This window comes from Vulpes vulpes, chromosome 12 (assembly GCF_048418805.1).
Source record: "Vulpes vulpes isolate BD-2025 chromosome 12, VulVul3, whole genome shotgun sequence".
NCBI classification, from domain to species: Eukaryota; Metazoa; Chordata; class Mammalia; order Carnivora; family Canidae; genus Vulpes; species Vulpes vulpes.
In genome coordinates, this window is record NC_132791.1 from 180795230 (window position 1) to 180811374 (window position 16145).

General features: G+C 40.3%; 1 protein-coding gene across 1 annotated transcript in view; it reads right to left on the reverse strand.

Moving 5' to 3' along the window:
- The window catches only part of ZFHX3 (zinc finger homeobox 3), a 956897-nt gene extending 941318 nt beyond the window's left edge, over nucleotides 1–15579 (reverse strand). Inside the window, exon 1 of the mRNA XM_072731601.1 lies at nucleotides 15466–15579. The gene's annotated coding sequence lies outside the window, so the exon portion shown is untranslated. The remainder of the gene's footprint in view (nucleotides 1–15465) is intronic.
- Nucleotides 15580–16145: the final 566 nt, after the last annotated feature.

Genomic DNA, 16145 nt, shown 5'->3' on the forward strand with positions numbered 1-16145 from the left:
TGGGGTTGTCCACCCCTTAGCAAAAAGGCACTGGATTCTGCAGCTGCTTATCAAATCAGCTTTATGTTTCTGGAATGAGTTCCTGCTGCTGAGCCTGAATTTGTAGTTTCAAAAATACCCTATAAGATTGCTCTAGCTCAAAACAAAACCTCTGGAAAGACACATAAGTTTTATCACACCCACATGCACCTACATAGCTTAAGGACGTATTAAGAGTACAAACATCTGTGTACTGACGAACACGTGCTAACGTATTTAGTATGTTTACTTGTACTGAGACTACATACACATTACATGTCTTGCCTAGATCATCAGTGATAAGATCCATATATGGGGTATATGTTTGTGTCTTATCAGTAGCATTTACCCAATAATTTGCACGTTTGCATCAGCTGAAGTACATAATCACTTACCTTTCTTCTTTGCTTTTTGCTCTAGCAAGTTTGGCAATCAAAAGGAAGGAAATAAGTATAGAAACAGCTCCCTTCATCAACTACCCAGCCAGGTATTTGGGGTAGAAATTCATTAGCAAGATTTTTCCCCCATTCATTTGTTAAACCAGAAAGCTGGAAAGAATTAGAACATACAGCGTCTCTCTTACTTTTCTTTGCCATGAAAAACAAGCCCTAGAAAAGGTCCAGAATCAGCTTTGTTTCTTTTTTCAAATAGGCCTAATATCCTTTCTCAACCACTCGCGTGCACGCGTGCACGCACACACACACACACACACAGACACACACAAAACCCACCATGTGCATCCAAGGTCCATATGTGACTCCAACACACAGCTGTACCTTTGCAGGCACAACATCTTAAATACTGGAAGCCAATTTGGACTTACTAAAAATCTATGATCCGAGTGAGAAATCACGCTAAATACGAGCCCTGGTAACTTTATTTTTAATGACGACTTTTTACAAAAAAAAAAAAAAAAAAAAAAAAACAAGGTAAGGGAGAGAGATCAGCAGGGTGAATGTAAAAATTGTTCATCTTAAATTTCTACAAACCCAAGTGTCAGGGTAAGCATGTACGGTGCATCAAGCATAACAAAATGAAAACGAGGTTTGGGGGGGAGGGGGGGTCCCAGGCACTTGCTTCCTTGAATCCCTCTGAATACATTTCACAATTCATCAGTTTTTGTCTTTCCTGCCACGAATGAGGACAATCAGACCAGACACCCATTAGATTTTTCATGCAATTTTTTTTTCTTGTTCATGACATGTTGGCAGGGAGGATGGCAATTCTGAAATCTTACCAAATGAGAAAAATGTCAGAAGCTGAACTGACAGCTAGTGGTTACTATGGTGATAGGTGATATTGAAAAAAAAAATAAAATAAAATAAGACTCAGTTAATTCAAAAGGAATCAAGTTGGGTATTTTTAAGCCAGTTGATACAGATGAAAACTTAATCCTGATATTGGGACATTATCTTTTCAAGCTAACAGCCAAAGACACCATTTAGCTTAAATAATAACTAAATACACAGCTTATAATCTTGTGATTAAAAATAATGGAAAGAAACAGTATTGATAAATGGAAGTCAAACATTATTACCAAATGACTATCAGCGAAATATAGATTATATTCAGTGGAAAGAGGATTTTGTTTGGGGAGAAAAAAATAGTTTTAGCAAAATATTTTTTAAAACAGAACATGGTAACCCTACAGAAAAAAAGGCTCTGAAGGATCAATCCAGATCCTATTTAAACATACACAGAGATACACACATATTTTTGTCTTCAAAGTTCATCTGAAAAAAAAAAAAAGAGAAGATCCATTTTGATTGTAATTGTCAATACATTCAATCTCTTTACTTTAAAAAGGTATTTACATAGGTAAATCCTCTTTATGAATTTTTTAAAGCAATATATCTATTCTTCATATCATTTTTCTCTATGGTTAAAACCCAGTTTAATGTTCTGACTATTCTTCAGGGACCAACATAATAAGCAAAATAGCAATAATAAAGCACACCTAAGCATCTCGTTCTAACACCAAGCAATGACAACTTCCCCTTAGCTCAATACATTACTGCTGTTATTTTTTAGGCTTCATGGTTTAAAAGAAGTAAACAGAATACCACGAAAAAAATTACAATTAATTTCTCCCAAATATGTATTTTCCTACATGTGATATACATGAAAGCCAGACAAGATGCTTTAAAAAAGGGATGGGGTGGGAGGAATGCTAAACACACAGTTAATAAAGAATATTCAAAGTATGTCAGGGTTTCAGTTGAGAAAAACACATTGTGTCTGAAAAATCTTTGACACAGAGAAACTTTCTCAAAGCTTCTCTTCACATTGACACTGAAATGCTATAAGTATAACGGATTAATACCAAAAAGTGTACTTAGGAAGACCAGAGGCAGCTCTCATTTTGAAACAGCGTCATCTGAAAATATTCCATGCTTGCATATTTTTTCCATATGCCACAATCCCAGATCTAGTCTATATTTTTTTTTCATTTGATATAGGGATATTAAATTATCTACTGTATCTTTCTTTTTTTAAATCAAATCTTTTGAGAGTTACAGGTAACTAGCGAAAACAAGATTCTTATTTATAACCTCAAGCTAGTATTTAATGCAAGAGGGAGGAGGGTACATTATCAAGGAGGAAGCTCAAGGAAAAAAAAAAAATTAAAGTCCTATTGGTTAGGGGAAGCTCTTTTCCACTGAACAGACTACAATGCCATCTACTGGGAAAGTGAAGTTCAACTTCACTTTAAACAGCAAGGCTAGTTTGAAAGGCAGAGATTTAACTGGTGAGACATCCAGTCCTACACTCTTCACTGATAAAAAAAAAAAAAAAGGATAAGAAAAAAATATATATTGTCATTGAAACATCCGTTCTTATTATAGATCATTCTGTTCTTCGTCTGAGATCTCCTCCCAGCATTTTGCTTCTTAATTTCCAGCTAAAAGCCTTTCTCAGTTCCTTCCAACTACTTTTGAGTAACAAGTTAACAACACCCAGAAAAATAATCACCAGCGGTGAGTGACCTTAGGGTTCTTTTCTGCAATCTCTGGCTTGTGATTTTTACAAGCAGTTTGTGTTAGAATCTTCTCTGCACCAGATTATTTTTATCCCTAGAAATCACAATGGGAAAAGGCAAGGGTTCCACTGAGGAGGGGGTAAAGAAGAGAGGAGACACAGGGAGAGCCCTGACACCATAAGCATAAAGTCTCTTTTTATATCCTCTTACGCTGTATGAGATGCAGAATCTAAGGTAGCTTTTAGAAAGTAAAAATCTGCCCAGGTTTTGCCAGCCAGCTTTCTCACATTTCCACCAGTGCTCGTGTGTGCATTTCCCTTTCATTCTGGCTGGCTTGCTCTGTGATTTTTAAAAGTGAGAAACAGAAAGGATGCAGGGCCACCATTTCTCACTCCCCATGCAAAATTATTCAAGTTGAAGAAAGCCATATTTAAGAAACAAGAAGGGACTACCACCTCAACTAAATACGAATTTATTTTATAAGCGCTATCAAAAAGAAAACATGTTCCTACCTAAAAGCTACTGCCAGTATATTCCAAGTACGGGTAGAGGCATGAGTAAAGGGCAGACATTCTCACCCTCCACACTATTCATGTTAGGGTGGTAGTTCTTTGTTTCCAGGGGGGCTGTCCTGGGCACTGCAGGGGGTGAACAGCATCCCCAGCCTCTACCCAAGAGATGCCCCAGTGGCACCCTCACACACCTCACACACACAGCTGCGACCATCAACGAGGTCTCCACACACTGCCAGAGGTCACCCTGGGAGCAAAATCCTGTCCTGCCCATTGATAACTGTTGTAGAATACGCACTTCAATGTTACATAAATTAGGTCTCGCATGATTCTCTATCTGGCTATGATTCATGTCGCGTGAAATAATATTTTTTAAGATACAAGATATGAATGGAAAGGCGGATATCTCCGCTTAATAATTTCTTTAACCTCGGGGCTCATCAGGGCTTCGGGCCTTTCCAAAGGGCTCCCCTGCAAGTTCAAGGGAGGAAGTTCTAGGAAGGGAAGAGCTGGGTCAGGGACAGTAGATGTCAGAAGGATATGGCCCAAAAGCAAGGGGGAGAAATATGTCATCTTGATGACATATCCAGCCAACCAGAGGCTTCCATGGGGGTGGGGGCAAGAACAGGCAGTTGTTTTGTTTTATTCAGCATTTACATTAAGGAACTTCACCATCCAGAGTCACAAAGTGAACTGAAAAATAGGTCATCTTTGAACATGAAGTCTTTTGCCTCCAAAACAGAACATTTTAATGGGGGACATTTAAATTTCCAAATTAGAGACATGCTAATGTGAAACTTTTTGAGGATTTTCTAAAATCATCCCACTGTAAGAAAAGATGAGCTTAAGCTAAAGTTAACAGGAGAAAGGGGATTTGGGGGGGGGCGGGCAGGGGAGACACAGGTCTACATTCAGGAGGACCAGTGAGGCTAAAGTCTAGCCCGGCCCATGCTCCAAACAATGTAGATCTGCATTTATCTGCAACACATATAACTAGGGATAAAATCCTTTAAGTACTATCCCAGGGCATATGTGCAGCCTCCATTCAAATTTTTCTGACGGAACACTGAATAATTCTGCAGTAACTAACAGACTCTACTAGATGTGGACCGTCTGTTTCTGCTGCTTTTACCATCTAAGTTTGGTCAGTGGGAAGGTTTTCAATCAGATACTCATGTTTCTGTAGCATTCACACTGGAAAAAAAAATATATAAACAACACCTGTCTTCTGCTTCCCTTGTTTACCAACCCTTTGGTAATAATAAGGAAGAGCAAAGAAAACAGATTTTTAACATCTGACATTTTTTAATACTCTGAAATCTTGCGTTTCCTTGTTGCAGGCAAATGGTATGTGGGGCTGAGAAGGAATTGAATGCAAGGCAAAGTATATTCACCCTTCAAAACTGCAGTCACTGGTGCCACGTTCTGTAATACTGGTGGCTTTGTGAAGTAAGTGCTTCTTTCTTTAAATGAGCTGGACCACACATACTCACTCATTCAGAATAAGTCTATAGATGAACTGTCTCCGTATTTTTAAAGAAACTCCGCTTGTGCGGTCTGCTGATATCTCAGAGAAACAAGCAACTATTTTCACATCTCATTCACATAATGGATGGGACTACAGTGCAAGCAGACAAGCCCCCTGGAAAGCGTTCTGTTTGTCACGACATGCACGAAAATTCTCTTCTGTTTCTGCATTAAGTTTCCCGAATGAGGCTAGATTTCCAGGGCAGCATTCAGGGATCACACTGCAAACGGACCCAGGAAGCCTTGGTGGCGAGGACCGCTCGTTCATTCGGCCCGGGGCTGCCCCACTTGTACATTGCCACGTTCTGATCGACTCTGGGTATTTGCTGGGACTCCTGCTACTGTGGTAGCTTTAAAAAAAGGGGGGGGGGGTTAGAAAAAAAAAGCGCTGATCACTGCCTGTTAAGAATGTTCAGGAGTGTGTGTCTAAAGGGTTTTGTTTCAGTTCTCCATAGGTATTACCTGACCAGTGTCCCCTAAAGTCCTCCGCACCTGGCAACCTGCCCCCATGGTTCCCTTGCAGACAGAGCCTTCCCTTTGATTCCATAGAAGGGCTATTGTGCACAAAACACTGGTGGAATCCAGCCTCCTTTAGACTCTTAACTTTTATCGTCAGTTGCTAAATTAGCTAATGATTAATTAGTTAATGTTTTCAAAGCACTTTGAAGATGAAAAGCACCGCCTAAGTGCTAAGTGTAAAACAGCATTAGTTATTCAACTCTGCAAAGACTAATTAGCTTTTAAAAAAAATGTTCCCCCCCAAACTGATCAATAATGCTCCTGGTATTATAGTAGAAATGTTTGTCCCGCAGATCACTAAGACCCACCTCACGTTTTAAGGCTTTTATGCCCCGAGACGCGCAGAAATCCTGACTGAGGTTTATTGCTTAGTAACCCCTTGGCTTTCAACGTGGCTGGAGTTGGGCTAGTGATGTCATCTATACAAAACACAGCATTTTTGCTGTCAAAAAAAGCTTTAAAGGATTATTTAACAAAGCTAAAAGTAAAGAACTAAACTCTAGGAAAGTGGTACAGAAACATGATCAGTGAACTTATATTTAAGAAGAATTAAGCTTTTAAAGTTTTTTTTTTGCTCCTCTAAAAAGCTCTTTAACGGTGGTTCTCCAGGTGGTCTCTGAATTTATTGTGAGGTTTCACTTTGATGGCTATGAGTCCTCATGGGGACTATTATGTCAATAATTTCTACAGCAACATTTTATTCCAGGTACAGAAATGACTTAGAAGATAGAGTCGGGGTCTGGAAATTCCAGGATCCTACTTTAAATTGCCCATACCAACCACTACAGAATGAAAAAAGATAGCTTGCACTGTTTTCCCCCCTTCCAGCCAGACTCTTAATGCACAGACCCTTTTGTAAGCTCCTTGGACAGTAAGGATCCTGAAAAACCACTTGAAAAAGTTCAGTATTTAGTTTCTCCTGTCTACTTTTAGAAGCTTAAATAATGTGAAGTTGGTGGAAATTATGAAACTAAAACAGACATCTCTGTACGTGGAAGTTTGAGAGCCATCTGTCCCTCTGGTACAAATGCATACTTCCCTATGTTGTCTATCAGCAGGGCCCTCGGTCATCATCACTGGGGATTTGGGCTTTTTTTTTTTTTTTGAAAATGCTTGAAGGTGTTATTTTTTTGTCACATTAAGAAAACAATAGTCTTTCAGATTAAAAACAGTAAACAATTTTTGTTAGCTTAAATGCTGGCTTTGTCCTTTGCGTTTGTTTGTTTTTGGAGGAAGGAAATTTCAAAATGATATTAGGATGCTGATTTTTAAGAGCACCAAGCAAACACTATTAATATTTCAGTTTCAAAATACGCAGTATGAGCAAATTAAACCTTACACACATAACACACCGTAGAGATAACTCAGCTTAGAAAAGAAAAAGTTTAGCTAAACAAATTTTACACATCGAACATATGTTCTTTCTGTATTCCGTTACCCCAGGAATTATTTAGATGAAGCACAAATACTATCGCCCATTATATATGTCTATTATATATGTCTCTATATATACACACACACACAAACACATATATACGTACATATATAATGTATACATTATACAGACATTTACACGTACAGAAAACATACAATACATACGTACCATCATACAAATGGCACCCACATCAATCAAGCATTTGCTAAGCAAAAAGAAAACAGGGGCATGTGTTCAAATTCCCAGAACTAAAGGTTTGGTATCAATATCAGTGTCAGCCTTCTTACAGGCACTTAAAAATATCCACATAAAAGCACAGTAAAATCACTTGAAAATGAAAAAAGGAATGGGTATAAAGTGTGGCCAGCTACTAAGTGATTTCTTTGCAATTTCCTAAGTGAATATAAAAGCAGGCACCCAAAATAATTTGCAAATCGCTGTAACCCAGACCCTAAGAAATATAAAATATGAACAGAGTTTGTTAGGAAAAGGTGGTCAAGTCAAGCACAGCTGTTCCTTCCAAGGCCCCTGTAAGGGAGCTGGCCACTAAACATAGGAAAAGAGAAGAGGGCAAACTAAAGAAAAGGTATGATTTAGACTGGAAGGAGAACTTCCTTTGGAAATTTCAAGGATTATTTAAAATTCCTATCTAAATCAAGTTCCCTTCTGAATTTCTTTTTCTTATAATTGAACAAGTGTTAAACTGTATCAGGCTGTCACAGCTGTTCCAATACATGAACCGCACTTATAGTAACAGCTTTCGTTACACATTTTTGTGGAGTGGTTTCCAGCACACTACGACCAGAGCTTGCATATTTTTATACTACTTGCATATTGAAAATAAACCCAACATTTTAGATTATTTTTCTCATAGTGCATTTGGCATGTATGGTTTCTAAAAGACAAAGAGGCGATTGTGATTTCATACCCACTGATCTGAATATACGTTGTTTTATTTTTATATATTATTCTCAGTGTTTTGGGTCCCCTCCCCCAACCCCACCAAAAAAAATACGTATGTTGGGTCAATAAAGAAGCCCTGAAAAACTGCAGCTAGCTTAACCAAGTCATTATCCATGGGCCAAATGCAAATGTAATTTTTCCCCACTTTCAGAATATCTTTATGAAGACATATCAGATATCCAAATATTATATGGGTTCAAAGGCCATGCCATGTTACTCATTCAGAGCCATTAAGGAACGAAACATGAAAAAAAATCAACACGGTCAAGACTTTTCATTAAACTGTTTGTTTCAGATGCAAGAGCACTTGTTCGTTCAGCCCTGAGTAACGGTGGGGTTTCCAACCACAGGTGACTGCTCCCAAAATGACCACGGTCCGTGACTTCAATTGTTGCTTCAGGAAATACTCCAACATTTGCAAGACACAAATTCTGAAATGCCTTTATTTTAAACTAAAATAAATACACAACGCTTCAGAAACACGATACGCAGAATAATCATCTTTCTGCCCAAGTAAAAATAACTGTGTTTGTCTGAATAGTTTTTGAATTAAATAGCCACATGCTATTGTTTCAGAAACTATAAAAGAAACGATAGCCATCTGTTGCTTATTGTCCTTTTTCCAAAATTAGATCCTAATTAGCAGCAAATGCCTTATCTTTTCCCAATTACCACAGTACACACGTTGTCTAAATTTTGCCTCTTGTTGTGCGACCCTCTAAATTAGTAGATTCAAAATTAGCCAGTTATGGCAACGCATCTCACTTTAAATTTTAATAATAAACAGAGACATCTCCTTTCTTTTTTTTCTCCTAGACCCTCCCTCTTTTCTGAAAACTGAACGCTGTTGCTGAAAGGATTGAAAATCTGGAAAGAGTTTGGGGTGGACTGGCCAACCCCCTTTCATTTCCTTCAGATGTTTACAATCTAGCACCTTTCTGAAGACAAAGATGGGAAAAAAGCTATTTTTCCCTTTGACTGAAGGGTGAGACAGGGGGGTATTAAAAACTGATCAATGTAATTTTTTTCTCAGAAGTATTTGCACATCTGTGAAATAATGTAATTTATAAAAAAAATCTTTTTATATGACATTCATGATTATAGCCTGATCTGGAGAATTATTCAAATATAAAATTAAATGTTCAAAAAGGCGCTATGCTGTGGATGGCTGAGCTTATGCCAGCTGTGCATCAAACTTATGTAATTTTATTAAAAGTGTAAAAGTGAGCCTTTCTAGATCTCACTGAATCTCTGAACAGGGAAAGCAGTGTTCTAACGGGAAGTGTGATCATCTATTTCTTTTTGTTTCATTTTCTTTTGATAAGCCTGCCAGGATCTAAAAATGCTGTACCACACTCTTCAAAACCAGTAACAACAACAACAACAAAACAGTGGTGGGGGAGGGCTACTGGGTAATCATGGAAATGTTCTGTGAAGCAGATTGAATTTGATTATTGAAAAAAAAAAAAACAAAATAAAACCCTGCACCTTAAAGGAAGGTTACAAACATTTAAAATAAATTCTTCTGTTTGGGTGAAATTGCTGGAGATGTGATACGACCCATCTGCAATTTACCTGGGCTGCCCTGTTCTACGGGCACCCCACTTTCGCTCCCACACCCCCATTCGCTCACACCCATTCAAAAACAAGTGTCCCCAATTGTCTATGGGAAATTTGCCCTCCAGATGCACAGTTGTGTAAAAACAAACTTTCCCTGACAGGGTGTTAGAGCAAAGTTTTCATCCCCATTTACATGTCTTTGCATTGTCAGCTCTAAACACATCTGCCTGTAGGGAGGGAGTCCATGAAATATCTGTCCAATTCATATTCATCCTGTTTCTTACACCATCCATTCGAGGTAACAAATAGTCAAGATATTTAAAATAATTGGAGCCCGGAAAATAACAGGCTAATAAAGCTCTTTGAAGTTACATACTAAATAAAACTCACACCCCAAATTCTGGCCACTTCCCAAATCTCCTATATTTTTAGTAAAAGGCATTTCTCCAGCACTTACTGTGAATTAAAGGTTTAGAAAAGCACCCGAATTTGGTTACGGATTAATAGGATCAAATTTTAAGTAGAAAGAAAAACACAAGTCCTAATAATTTTAGGACACAAATTAGCAGCCAGATGATCTCAAAAAAACAAAGCTCACATTAGGAAGAAAGGGATCTGCAGTTGCTGTTTTTTAAAAGACACGAGCAAAATAAGAGCAAAGATATTGTTTCTGCTGCCTAAGACAGACGGACTTTAATAACACTTAACAGAATGATGCACATAATGATCTCAGAAAGCACTTCTTATGCCTCATCCATCATGCCGAGGAGAAAATGAAGCCTTCGACAGCATTAGGAATTATTCTAGATCTTGTCAGTAATTCGCAGCTCCTCCGTAGTATCACAACACAAATGTGCGTGTGTGAGACACTGACCATTAATCTAGGAGTTTTTTCTACTCACAACAGCGTGCCGAGAATGTATCAATTGTTTCACGGAGAAATGGCACATTTGAAGCCACACTAAATAAAACAAGGAAAACCGGGGAGATATATGGATAGATAAACAAACAGTGTGTTAAGGAACGAAAATGTTTCCTATCACTAGGAAACTATGAGAGCAACCAAAGCAACATCCCTGGCGCACGGGCCAAGGTGAACTGCAAACTATAAATGCCCTGGCTCGAGAGCCAGGCTCTCACCGATTAAAAGTTTCTATGAAGTCGCGACACACTGGCAACATCCTTAAATAATAAGCCTTAGGTAAGGAGAAAATGATGGGTTTCTTCCCTCTACTGAAGAAAGATGCAAAAAGATCCACGTTTTGCCCCCAGGGCAGAGCACCTAGGTGGTTGCACTTATTTGAAGGTTCACATGGGGTGCAAAAAACTGGACCAGGGCAACCCGAAGAGGAATACCATAAGCAGCCTCTTCACCCAGATCTCCAGCTCCGAGAGCAGGTCTGTGGCCAAACAAATTTGAACTCCCAACCCTCACGATAAAACAAACAACAGACTTTGGCAGCTTCTTCCTCAGAATAAGCTCTGCTCTTAAGAGCATGATGACTATTCTAAAATAGACTCTGCTCCAGAGAAAAGGGTTTATAAATATTTGCAAAACAAACTCTTAAAACATTCCTCTGAGTCCACTCCAAATCGATTTCTGTACATGTACTGTAAAGATAAAAGTTGACTGGATGTCTGGTTTATGATAAATTAAGACGGTTTAACTTCTAGCCATCATATATCCCACACAGATGTCTTTCTGTGAAGTTCCGTGAGCTACTCGACAACCAAGGGGAAAAAAAAAAAAAAAAAAAAAAGCAGGCGCTTGTCAAATGGAAGGGAAGGAGTGCTTCTTTCCAGTGGATGAATTGGAGCAGGTCAGGAACAGCCACGGCGAATACACAGGTGAGAAAAATGTAAACACACACTCACCATCAGTAACAATCACTAAGTTTAAAGCAGCAGAATGCAGGTTTCTCTGTAACAAGTGTGTCAGAGTGTGTCAGAGAACCAAACACAGGCCCAAACCACTTGGAAACTGGTGTGCAGTCTCAAGACTTCACCTCATTTCCAATCCTCGAAATATGAAAGGTTTTGTCAACAAGCAAACAAATAAAACCATTATGCCCCTTTGGAATGATGAACAAATTTCAAGAGAACACGGATGTGCTAAGTACACGGCTCGGGTGGGCTCTTTCTCCCACATCCCCCGAGCCCCAGCTCAGAAAAACAGTTTATTATTCACAAGTAACAAATTCAAGGGCAGGATGAAAACGGAGCTCCCAGGAAGTGAGCAAAGCCTGGTCTCCTCCCTCCCAGACCCCTCTGCATCAGCCCACCTGCCTAGGCCTCCCTTCCCTCACCCCCCACCGAAAGCTATAAAGCAGAAATGTCACTGAGAGCATCACCATGGTCTGGCAATGGACAGATATTTATATTGAATAATGCTCACGTCAGGAATGAGTAAAACCAGGTTTAAAATTGAGGTTTTCACAAAATAATGAAGAGGAAATGTCATGCCAGCAGCGGTAACAGCATAAATTGTGCTTACTCACTCATTATCCTTCCCACCCCCCTACCCCCGTGGAAACATCATTTTTATTTTTCAAATCTACATGCATCCAAGAGAGCATGGCTTTCGCCAAAGTTGCTGCTCTTTCAAAGCCAAAGCCTGAACACAAGGATGATTTTTTAAAGACGCTTTTTAAAATAATAAATAAAAGCATGGCAGTGGGAACACAGCTTCCTGCTCAATTGCAATTCCAAGAGGTCAACAGGATTCCCCAAACAAAATTACCTGGAGTTTAACTTTTACTTTTTCTAATTGAGCTAGAGAGAATGACAGCTAAGGGAAAAAAGTCACCTGCTCAACAGTAGAGAAAACAAAAACAAAAACAAAAACCCACTGCTCCTTTTAGCAAAGGAGGAGCCCCAGGAAGGACAAGAAGTGTTTACATTTCAATCGTTCAGATGCCCCTCCTGAAAAGAATCGCAAAAGAATGCTCAGGAAGATATTTCTGTGGCAGCTTTCCGAGGAGGTATCAGGGCCAGAGAAGGCAACATGGGAGCTAATTGTAACTACAGAGAAGTCGGCGAGGACTGGGTGTGATCCGCCCCAGAGGTCTAGTTAAAGTGCAGACAGATTTCAGGCAAGAAACCAGCCAAACAAACAAACAAACAAACAAACAAACACCAACCCAATACCCATAAGGATCCCTGTCCCCTCTTAAAAAAAAAAAAAAAAAAAAAAAAAGTCCCGTAAACCTCTGCTGTCTGGCAGCAAGCCTGCATACTCTCTAGTGCTGAGATAAAGACCCAATCTGCTCATCAAACACCTCCAGGCTCCTCCATCTAATAGGAACAAATTGGCAATGACTGCCCAAGCTAGTAACACAGGCCCACTGATTTGTAGATTGATACAGATGCCTAATGATCCCCTTGGGCAGATCAATAGGAACAATCCTCATCCCTGCCTTTCTTCTTTATTGGCCTAGAAGACTAAGGCAAGGAGAAAGCAGGATGTAGGGGAGGCGGCGGTACTACCTGGGGGACAGATGGAGAACGAGGATACAGGTGTTGATGTGTAGGAGGAAAGCCACTCCAGACCAGCACTCGAGAACTTTCCTCCCCACTGTCTGGATTCATTCTCAGTATTTGGCAGGCAAAGGGTGTGGGGACAGGACACAAGATACTTTTCTATTAATAGGAGCCGTGCACAGCATTCGGTGAGACCTGCTACCTCCGTCCAGGAAAGGGAAGAGAAAGATGCAAACCCAAGTGCCCCTCTAAGAAGATGAGCTGGGGGTTGGGGGTGGGGAGCACAGAAAGTGCCAGAGATGTGGATGAGAGAGAGGCAAAGAGGGTGAAGATGTGCTGGTCCAGCTCAGGAAAAGCTTAGAAGAGATGAACGTGAAGTACCTATGATCAGAGAGGGGCAACGATGATCAACATTTGCAAATATCATAAAGAGAAGTCCCGTGGATGTGTGTATGGGCTTGAACATGCCAAAGCGCCCTCTCCCTCACCTGAGTTGGCCAGCTCGTCCTCACACATGGGGGCTTTTCTCCCAAAGCTTCACCTTTCTCTTTAGTGTGCTATCTGAGCAGGTTTTCTAGAAGCTGACAGTAGTTCACTCTTACACTGACTCCTTCCTCCTTATGCAGACCAAGACCCCCCACCCCCACCCCTAGAGTTCGGGCTTGTTTTCCATTTGTATATTATTCTTGCGAATAAAATTATCCAATTAGGAAATCCATTTAAAGTCCTTAACAATAACAGGGAAAAACTAATGGAGTTGCTTTGGATTTTCTTTTTCAATAAATTAATGTTAGTGATGTTCTGTGGATTCTTAAGTGCTCATTTATATCATCAGGGTTATTGCACACATAACAATTAGTCCTAAATTTCTATACTGATTTGTCTATGCTATAGGAAGTCCGTCCTCCTGCAGAAGCAGTAGCTGAGACTAATCAAAGGAAAACTTACTGGCAGGCGGAATGAATTTGACTTCTAAAACAAATAAATCAGCGCAGTCTAAAAAATCTTTGCAGTTTGTGTTTAGATTCTTTTTCTTCTTTTAATTATGGAAAAGGTTTTTGTTTTGTTTTTAAAGCCTCTCCTTTCTTCCCCCGCAAATCCTTTTACAACTACTCCGTGCACATTTGCAGGTGTTGCATACAAAATAGCCAAAAGGAAAGGGGGAAAATGTTCAGTTTTTACTCCTGCATTCAGACCTGCAACTAGCCGCCTGAGAATTTGCTTTGTTCAGTAATCAGTCTGGTTTGGTTTTGTTATTAAAGGGAGATAACACTGAATGCCAGAGATGAAATTGCATTTTCTTTATTGTCAATGGTTGAAACCCTTGCCACCCCACCGATCCAGTGAAAGATTTTTTTTTGTAATAATAAAAATGTTTTTAATCTCTACCTCCCTCTTTTTTCTGGTGGGTGGGTGGGGGGGGGGGATCCCATGCAAAACAGAACTGAAGCTACGGGGGAAAACCGTGGTATCCCAGCCCACTGTGTAACATCACAAATTAGTAATCTCTTTTCTGCATGTTGTATCCTCCTTTTCAAATAAAAGCAAACGTAGAGCGGCATTAAATTTTGACAGGAAAGGGTTTGCACTGATGGACCAAACAATCACGTGCACTGGAGCTGCAGCACTGACCACTTAAAATTCAAATTTCACACTAACGATAAGTGTAATCATGGCAATCACCACCACCACCATCACCATCATCACAATAAAAAGATGCATTCTGTTCGCTGGTGACATCAATCAACTGTGTGGTGAAGATCAGAAGCGGCGCTCCCCTCTTGCTCTCTCACTCTGTCTTGGCCCCCCCACCTCACCCCCCCCACCCCTCACCCCCATCCCCCCTGCTCTGAGAAGTGATCACATTTAATTCATTGCATCATTATGTCATCTCCATACTAATCTCTGCCCTCACACCTCCGCCACTTTGACATGCAAATGAGCTAGAAAAAAGCCACACATTAATATAAAAAAGTCACAGCAATCATGTCTGATTTCCTGCCTTCCAGCCCCATAACACTCCCTCCAATCCCCACCTCTCCCCCCCATCTCTCTTTCCAGCACGCTGTGCTGGTGATCACAAGAAACAACAGCAATCTGTTGAAGATCAGACGCTAAGACAGGGAGGTGGGGAGAAGGATACAACACATACACGTGTCGGCAACGCGGCCCAGGCAGTCCTATTTGCATATTCACATGAGTTCCATTCTCAGATTGCTTATGCGGGGAAGAAGTTAGGTGGCTCCCCCACCCACCTGCCCTCCCCGAGCCCTAAAGAAACAGCTCTGGGAGGGGGGTGGCAGGGGAGGGGGAGGGAGGGAGGGAGAGAGAGAGAGAGAGAGAACACATGAATGGGAAGGGAAAGAGAGAGAGAGAATATGAGGAGAAAGGGGGACGGAGAGAAAGACACAGAAAGAGACAGAGAGAGGGAAGGAAGGAAAGAAAAGAAAGGCTGTCCACATCTGCCTTACCTCAGCTAGCTTGCTTTCTGTTGCTCTTAAAAGGAATTCCCTGTGGTTCCTTTAGAATTTTTGAGAACCATCCTTCAGGATTTTTACTTCTCTCTCTCTTTCTCTCTCTCTCTCTCACTCACTCTCTCACTCCCTGTCTCTCTCTCTCTCCCTCTCTCTATCTTCCTCCTCCTCCTCTTTCTGTGTTGTGACTGGGTTTATAAAAAAAAAAATAAAAAGACAAGTCCATGTTCAGCTAGCAGTCAAGAAGGCATCATGAAGTCCAGGGCTACAGGGGGAGGGAAGAGAGGAGGGGAGGGTCACAGCTTAATGCCTTACAAAGGAGAACCTGGAGTCTGTTTTTAAAACATCCCTCTCACATACAATGACTAGCCAAGACAAAAATATACGGACTATATGTATACATAGAGACATATGCAGGTTTTCACCAGTAACTCAGATGTCAAAAATGTTAAGACTGTGATGCAAACAAATGTAGGAAAATTATGAGTCATTGTGAAAACCCCATTGCGGAATCACTTTGCTGCTGATTGCAGAGGGGGGCAGGCAACGAGGGGCTTTATTTGCTGAATCACATTTGTGGCAATACCTGGGTAATAAGGGACTGGCTTGAGATGGGGTTTCAAGCTGCCGAGATGAATTTCCCAGCTTTGATCAGTTTTCACCAGTACTTTTGTGGT